Consider the following 8,698-nt stretch of genomic DNA (forward strand, 5'->3'; position numbering starts at 1 on the left):
AGGTTAGGGGAATATTGGGGTAGAAAGATATTTTTGGATAACTTTAGAAATTATACAATTGAGTATACATAAAAAATTATATAGAAACAAGTATGATATTTGCCCCCCAAAAGAGGAAAATCAATGTTATTTTGAAAAGAATACTTCTAGCATGGTTTTCTAATGGGCAAGCCTACTGGGAATAACCATCTTAAAAATGTGCAGTTGATAAATTAAGCTATAATTAGAAAGAGAATAAGAGAATAAATTCCAGATGCCTCTATTTCATGTAGCATCACAGTGACACTTAAGCATGGGCTGTTCAACTTAAGTTAGAGATGACAAGTGTTTGCCACAGAATGGAGTAAATATTTTTGGTAGAATGCCTTTAATCAACATTCTCGTGGTGGGTTATTCTTTATTGATGATAGAAGGAAAACAAACTGAAGAATCCTAGCATAACTGAGGAAACATAACATTTTGATTTATAGTTAAGGATGATTGTTTAGAATCTTTCATTTATTCAGCTGTTTTGAGAGAGTCACTGAAATAAAAAGCATATTTCTGGGTCAGAAAAATCACAAAAGGAAAACATTTTAAAATCCAATAAATCCTCTCACTAAGTAAACAAAATTCTCTAGGCTAGAAGGAGCCATTCATACTGGGATGTTCAGCATCTTCCAGGAAGAGAGTTAATTATTGAAGGAGGGACTTTCTTGGTGGTCCAGTGGTTAAGAATCTGCTTTTCAGTGCAGGGAACACAGGTTCAAACCCTGGCTGGGAAAGTAAGATCCCACCTGTCGTGGAGCAACTGAGCTTGAGTGCCACCATTAGAGAGGCCTGCGTGCCACAACAAAAGATCCCCTATGATGCAACGAAGGTCCCATGGGCTGCAACTAAGACCCAACACAGCCAAATAAATAAATTTTTTTTTTTAAGTATTGAAGGAGCCACAAAATGGGCAAGACGATGTCCTCAAAACAGACACAGTGAATTCTTGCCCCATCAACACATTGAGCCACACCTATTATCTTTCCCTCTGGCATCAAAATTAATTTGAAAATACATGTTGTCCTTATAAGTTTCTGCGTGATGATTCTCTGGAGGGGTCTAATGTTATTAACTTTGCAAACTCATGAGTCTTCTAGAGAATAAGTGCATCTCGGCAAATGTAGAGTTTATGTAATTATTGTCTATTCATGGCTCCACGAACACTGTATCCTCCCTGGCAGTATAACAACTATTAATTTGTGGAATGTGTTGCATGGTACTTTTGTAAATAATACTGCACATCCCAATTCATGTCCAATTATGTTGTCCAGAAAAATCACACAAAGCCCAGATTTCAATTACTCTCACTGTCTGTTTAAGAGCATTGTCTGCTTGTTTAGCATCATTAAAAAAAAAAAAGTATATATATATATATATATTTCAGTCCTGTTAAACTTACCTTTAGATAACTCCCTCTTCTGCTTCCCTTTGTGTGGGCTGTTCCACATTTTTGCCGCTTCCTTCATCCGTGCTCTCCTTGGACCAGTTTGATGAAGAAAAACAAATGTATGAACATTAAAAAAAAAACTTTTTGTCTACATTTCTTCTTCTTGCCTACAAACGCACATGCAGACCCAGTATTTGATCCCTTGTTCTCAGAACAAGAGGTTTTCCTCCTAGTATGTAAAAACTCTGGAAATAACATTTAAATTAAAAAATTCTTTAAATTTTTACCTAGTAGTATTACACACTCAGGGCTTCCCTGGTAGCTCAGATGGTAAAGAATCCACCAGCAATGCGGGAGACCTGGGTTTGATCCCTGGGTTGGGAAGATCACCTGGAGGAGGGCATGGCAACCCACTCCAGTATTCCTGCCTGGACAAGAATTCAGTGTTCTTGTCCCATGGACAGAGGAGCCTGGAGGGCTACAAGTCCACAGGGTTGCAAAGAGTCAGTCATGACTGAGTGACTAAGCACAGCCCATTACATACTCATCACAGAAAAAATTGAGTATAGGTACTCAAAAATGACTTTCATCTTCTCCCTACCCTGACTCTAATTGGCCCTACCCTTTCACTTCTGGAAGTCAACAACAGTAAGTAATTATGAGCTCACTAGTTAATCATCGCCTACTGTTGTTGACATCCAGATCCTCATCTTTAGCCCAGACTTCTCTTCTGAGTCCATCCTAGCATACCCCCTTGACTACAGACTGTTCACATTTGGATGTCCACAGACATCTTAGCTGAATCTCTTTAACTGTCATCTTTATCTTTTCTCCAATATCTATTCCTTCCTCCATAGTTATCTCTCCAGTGGGGGCATGATCAGAGTGGTTCTGATCTCTTCTGCTCCTCATCTCTTCACCTAATCAGTTCTCAAGACCTGCCAATTTTACATCAATGTTCTTGAAGATGTCCCCCAGTCTCCCATTTCCCCATCTCCTGACACCATCATTATATCCTACCTGGATGATGGCACTCATCTCCCAATTGGTCTTCTTGCATCCAGTCTGGTCCATCCTGCACTCCATCCTCATTACATTCCCAGATGTACAATTATGTTTACATCCATCACCATAAATGTGATCTACAGTTAGAATGTGTCTGCCTGCTTGTCATCTTTGAGCAGTTACACATGCCTTCCCTTGGTGGAAATGCTCTCACCTCCCTTTGTTCTGCTGGTGAACACATGCTCATCCTTCAGTTCTAGTTTTCTCCCTTCTGGGCATCCTTCCCTGACATGGATGCTGTTAAGCGCATCTTCCTCTGTGCTCCCTAACACCTGTATTTAATCCCCTTTTCATTTTCTCTGTCCAGTGATGTCAGACTTTGGTCATTTCCTCATATGTGCCAAACTCTGTATTACTCGTAGGCCCTCCAACATGCTTTTACCTCTACCAGAACTTTCTCTCCCACATGCCTCTTTCTCTATCTGTCTTTCAGTTTTCAGCCTAAACATCGTTTCCTTTAGGAGGCCTTCTTTATCATACACGAGATTGTTGCTATTGTTTAGTCGCTAAATTGTGTCCGACTCTTTGCAACCCCATGGTCTGCAGCATGCCAGGCTTCCCTGTCCTTTATTATCTCCTGGAGTTTGCTCAAATTCATGTCCATTGAGTTGGTGATGCCATCCAAGCATCTTATCTTCTGTTGTTCCCTTCTCCTCCTGCCTTCAATCTTTCCCAGCATCAGGATCTTTTCCAATGAGTCAGCTCTTTGCATCATGTGGCCAAAGTATTGGAGCTTCAGCTTCCATCCTTCCAATGAATATTCAGGGTTGATTTCCTTTAGGATTGACTGGGTTGAACTTCTTGCTGTCCAAGGGACTCTCAAGAGTTTTCTCCAGCACTACAGTTCAAAAGCATCAATTCTTAGGCACTCAGCCTTCTTTATGACTACTGGAAAGACCATAACTTTGACTATATGGACCTTTGTTGGCAAAGTGATGCCTTTGCTTTTTAATACACTATCTAGGTTTGTCATAGCTTTTCTTCCAAGGAGCAAGCATCTTTTAATTTCATGGCTGCAGTCAGCATCTGCAGTGATTTTAGAGCCCAAGAAAATAAAATCTGTCACTGTTTCCACTTTCCCCCCATCTATTTGCCATACACTTGATTAAATTCCTTTAAAAAAGATCACTCATAGAGCATCCATGGTTGCTCTGATGGTAAAGAATCTGCCTGCAATGTGGGAGACCCAGGTTCAGTCCCTTGACTGGGAGGATCCTCTGGAGATGGAAATGGCTAGTCACTCCAATACTCTTGCTTAGAGAATTCCATGGACAGTGGAACCTGGCAGGCAACAGTTCATGGGGTTGCAAAGAGTTGGGCATGACTAAGCACTAACACTTTCATGTTCTCTATACTTCTCTTGTCACAACCGTTTATTGTTAAAACTTCTGTCTTCTCCACTATACTGTATAATGATGGGATCATGGGCTGAGTCTTTCTTCTTTTCTGTTGTACCTAAGACACTAGCACCATGCCTAGCACCCAATAGGCACTCTATAAATACTTCTTAAATAAATAAATGAATTAAACTTCTTATCACATTGTGGTAATAATCTGTTTAAGGTGTCTCTCTTGGCAAGGACTGTTCTATTTATAGTTGCATGATTAACACCTAGTACAATGCCTGTACATGGCAAGCAGTTAATAAATCTAAGTTGAATGAATGATCTGCAATCAGCAAATCAGAATGGCTGGATTTTTTACTGAGCTGGTATGGGTGTCTTTAACTCATTCACTTTATAGCCCTTAGTTTATCTGCCTAAGAACTTAGACCCACAGGTTATAAACATGTTATAATCAACATATTTATCCCATCAGAAAAATGAACTAGAACCTAGATCATTTCAAATTTGGTTTCTTCTCTCTTATTTTTCAAGTATTATGAGAGTGATATTAAATTATAAGTCAGTTTCTGTCCAGAAAGGGATGGGCAGAGAATATTTCACTGTATGAGCCTAACTACAATAACAGTTCTGGGAGGCAGTACGGTGCTCAATTAATTGAGAAGCATGATGAAGATAGGTAGGTTACTGAATCCTACACTTTTCCCATCCTATCATACCACCTAGGCACAAAAGATGCCTTGTTTATTTACCTCTAATGTCTCTACTGTGTTGTATTTTTTTATACTGAAAATTATTCATTGTTTGAACAAATTAGCTAACATTTATTTGAATCCTACTATAATCCAGGGTCTAAAGTTAAGTATTCTAGATATCTTAAACTTCAAAAACTTGTCAGAGCTTCTTATATCATAGGTGTCAAAACTGAGAGAGTGACTTGGAATATAGTTTGTAAGCAATAAGCAACAGAACAGAAATTCAAACTCTGATTTGTGTGACTATAAAAACACTGATTTTGAGCTTCCCTTAGGCTCCCTAGTGAAGAATCCATCTGCCAATGCAGGAGACACACATTCGATCCCTGGTCTGGAAAGATCCCTCAGGTTGCGGAGCAACTAAGCCCTCGAGCCACATCTATTGAGCCTGTGCTCTAGATCCCTGAACCACAACTACCGAGCCCTGAAGCCACAGCTACTGAAGTCCATGCGCCCCAGAGCCCATGCTCTGTAACAAGAGAAGCCACAGCAAGAGAAACCCGAGCAACACAACTAGCCAGTAGCCCCCACTTGCCACAAGTAGAGAAAAGCCCGTGCAGCAATGAAGACCTACTGCAGCCAACAAAACAAAACAAAAACACAAGCCTTTTATCTTCCTGTGGTAAACACTATATTTCTGTTGGGTTGAATAACGATGACACTTCAGATAATCCAACCAAATATCTCTGGCTCTTGCCCCTGCCTTGGAGGAAAGGAAAGGTTCTTGTAAGGGGAAAACATTCCAGTCCTTCAGCTGACACCTTTGACCTCTTCGGTGTACAAACCAAGTCAGAATAATAAGCCTCAGCCCTTCAGGGAATGGAAAGGATAAAGAGAATGGAGAAATTTTGTGCAAGTCAGTTTACAGAAAATAAATAAGAAAGTGAGTTAAGTTGTCAGGTGCTAGACAAATGATGATGCAATTTACTTAATGACAAACAAATATTACTGTTGGACAGTAACTGAAAAGCACCATGGATATCCTCAAAATGATGTCAACAAACAACTTTATTTGCAAAACATACAGTAAAATATTGACTGTAGGCAGAATGTACCTCTAATAAGCTCTTAATTCTTCAGCAAGTTCCATATAAATAAGGAAGGGGCATTTCTGTATGCTTGAACTGCTTCTTTTCAAAATTAGTATAAAAAATTTTTGGAATTTTTCAAGTTTTCTGTGGCTTCTATCCCCAGAAAGCTGATCTGAAGGTTCACTTTCAATCCAAATCAATTTTCAGCAATATAAGAACTTCAATAGAAGAATCTTTTTTTTAAAAGAATTTGTCATAAAAAAGTTGACTGTCCTTTAAAGGTAATTTTTTCCAGGTCATTTTTTGGCCAATAGTATCAAGTGTAGTCTAAATATCATATTTTTTCCTGATTAGCAACTTTGTTTCAGGTACATTCTTTAACAGTTTCTTTCAGATTCTAGGAACTAGCCACAGAAACTGAATTAAACTAAAATGCTACTTCTTAGTTGTCCTTCAAAAATATTTCAGTGTGTTTGTATGTTGTGCTCATGAAACTGGCAATGGTAAAATCCTATCGCATTTATAGCATTGCAATACTATGAAAACTGATCAAGTAACCATCAATCTATGCCAAGGCTGTTCAGGCGGCTTTCCCATAGTTTGTAAGAAATGAAGTCACTTTTCCTAAGATAATTTTTAAAAACTCATAAATTATTTTTAAAGATAGTTTCTTTGATTCTGGAAAATATTACTTAACATATATCTAAGAACAACCGTAGATCATTAAGAGCATATTTTTCAAACCTAAATGCATGGTCTGATAAGGAGTATAATGAAAGGATTAACAACATAGAATCTTTGAAATTAGGACTGTCCCAGGAAATTTTAGATATATGGTGACCATGACAATCTTATACAATTTTCTCACTTTTTATTATCCTTTAAACAAGTAGTCTGCAATCCCTAGTTGGCAGGGCAGTGTTAGGAGTTTACACTGATGATTGTAAATCATCAGAATCTGTTCTTTGTGTCTGAAAAAGAATTAAGTCATGCAGAAAATGCCTTATGGTATCTTCTGAGTGCTCACACATCAGTAAACTCTATTGCCTTCAAAAACTTCTCAGAGAAAAGGAAGTGACAGATTCATATTTGCTTCTTTGGAGAGTCATAATGTGCACAGTCTACTTTCAAGTTCATTTCCATTTGCTCAATCAATGATTCTGCTTCATTCATAAGAATCTGAGAGTTAGGAAATCAGAAAAGATGAATCTATAAGCTGTTTGCTGCCACTTACTGGATAACCAATCCTCTTGCCTAAATAAGCAGAGAGGAATTTTTAACTACTTCCTGGCAGTCATATATGTAAACCTTCAAATGTCTCTAAAGGTCAGAAACATTTTAGGGACAAATTGATAAAAAAAAAAATTACTTCCCTAATCTGTTATGTATTTCCTCATAAAACATATACTCCTTCCTGCTATTTATGCTATTTTTATTTCCTGCCCAGGAAAAGGAAAGTATAGTTTATATCTAAAACAGAATTTCTTGGGAATTCCCTGGCAGTACAGCAGTTAGGACTTGGTACTTTCAATGCTGAGGACCCAAGTTCAACCCCTGGTCGAGGAACTAAGATCCTGCAAGCCATGCTGCATGGGCCAAAAACAACAACAAGAAAACAAAGAACAAACAAACAAAAAAACAATTTCTGGGGATGAAAAAAGGGGAAGGGCTAGAATGTCACACACAGAATGAAGAGAGTAGGAACATTAGTCGTTAATGATAACTCAGAATGTTCCAAAGCATAAAGCTACAAAACGAAACACTTTTCTCAGAATAAGTGGCATCTGTTGCCTCCACAAATGTCTGTATGGTTTATTTGCTTTGTATACAATATTCCAATTGGGTAGGCTCTAGGAATCACTACTACGTGTCATCATCCCCATTCCTGCGTACCATACATCCGTTAGAAAGAAGCCTTTGAACACTGTCACAGTCAACAGGTGCCTAATCTTTCTAATACTACATTTTTTGCTCTTGATTGTGCCTCAGCTGTCACTGAAGTTTGCCTACTTAAAGCTGGGGACATCATCTCCTCCAAATAGCCCCTTTACTTGGGGAAGGATTTTGGCTTGTGAAATTATTTTTGTGGCTTTGGCTTGTGTATTAGCCTTTTGTGGCCATATGTGCAAATGTAGTCAGAATGCCAATAGATCTAATCTCAAAGTTTTATCAAAAAATACTACTGAGGACTTCCTTGATGGTCCAGTGGGTGAGAATTCACCTGCCAATGCAGAGGACATGGATTTGATCCCTAGCCTGGGAAGATTCCACATGCCGCAGGGCAACTAAGCCCAACTACCGAGTCCATGTGCCTAGAGCCTGTGCTCTGCAACAAGAGAAACCACTGCAATGGAAAGCCCATGCATTGCAACTCGAGAGTAGCCCTCGCTCACGACAACGAGAGAAAGCTTGAGCACAGGAAGACCCAGGGCAGCCAAAAAGAAATAAATTAACTAGTAATATTTATTATTGGAAAAACATATAATTGAATTACACTAGTCCTATCTGACATAATCTTATATCTCTGAGCTGGAATCAGCTTTATAAAAAATATGGAACGCTTCACGAATTTGCGTGTCATCCTTGTGCAGGGCCCGTGCTAATCTCTGTATCGTTCCAATTTTAGTATATGTGCTGCCGAAGCGAGCACTGGAATAAGCTTTAAAGGCAATGAAAGTGAAAGTCACTCAGTTGTGTCCAACTCTTTGCAACCCCGTGGACTGTAGCCTGCCAGGCTCCTCTGTCCCTTCTCCAGGGGATCTTCCCAACCCAGGGATCGAACCCAGGTCTCCTGCACTGCAGGTGAATTCTTTACCATCTGAGCCACCAGGGAAGCCCTTAAAGGCCATGAATAATCCTTAAATAAGGGGTGGACTAGCGGTTTCTTTCTCCCACACTTTGCAGACGCTAAGCACCTTGCACGAAGTATTGCATTAACTCTGCACAACACTACAAGTAGGGGAAAATGTCTCATTTTACAGATAAGGAAATTGATACTCCAAAAAAGCCAAGCAGCTTGTCACAGGGTACACAGTTAAGCAGTACAGAGCTGGGACTCTTAGTGTGACTTTGACAACAGAGCACATC

The 8,698-nt window shown here is 39.2% G+C and overlaps 1 non-coding gene across 1 annotated transcript; it reads right to left on the minus strand.

Annotated features, from left to right (window-relative positions):
• Positions 1-8,157: 8,157 nt before the first annotated feature.
• LOC133042961 (U6 spliceosomal RNA) lies at positions 8,158-8,261 on the minus strand. The gene has a single exon (XR_009689654.1). It is a non-coding gene; the product is annotated as a U6 spliceosomal RNA (small nuclear RNA).
• Positions 8,262-8,698: the final 437 nt, after the last annotated feature.

The sequence above is a fragment of the Dama dama genome, chromosome 21, assembly GCF_033118175.1.
Source record: "Dama dama isolate Ldn47 chromosome 21, ASM3311817v1, whole genome shotgun sequence".
Lineage (NCBI taxonomy): Eukaryota > Metazoa > Chordata > Mammalia > Artiodactyla > Cervidae > Dama > Dama dama.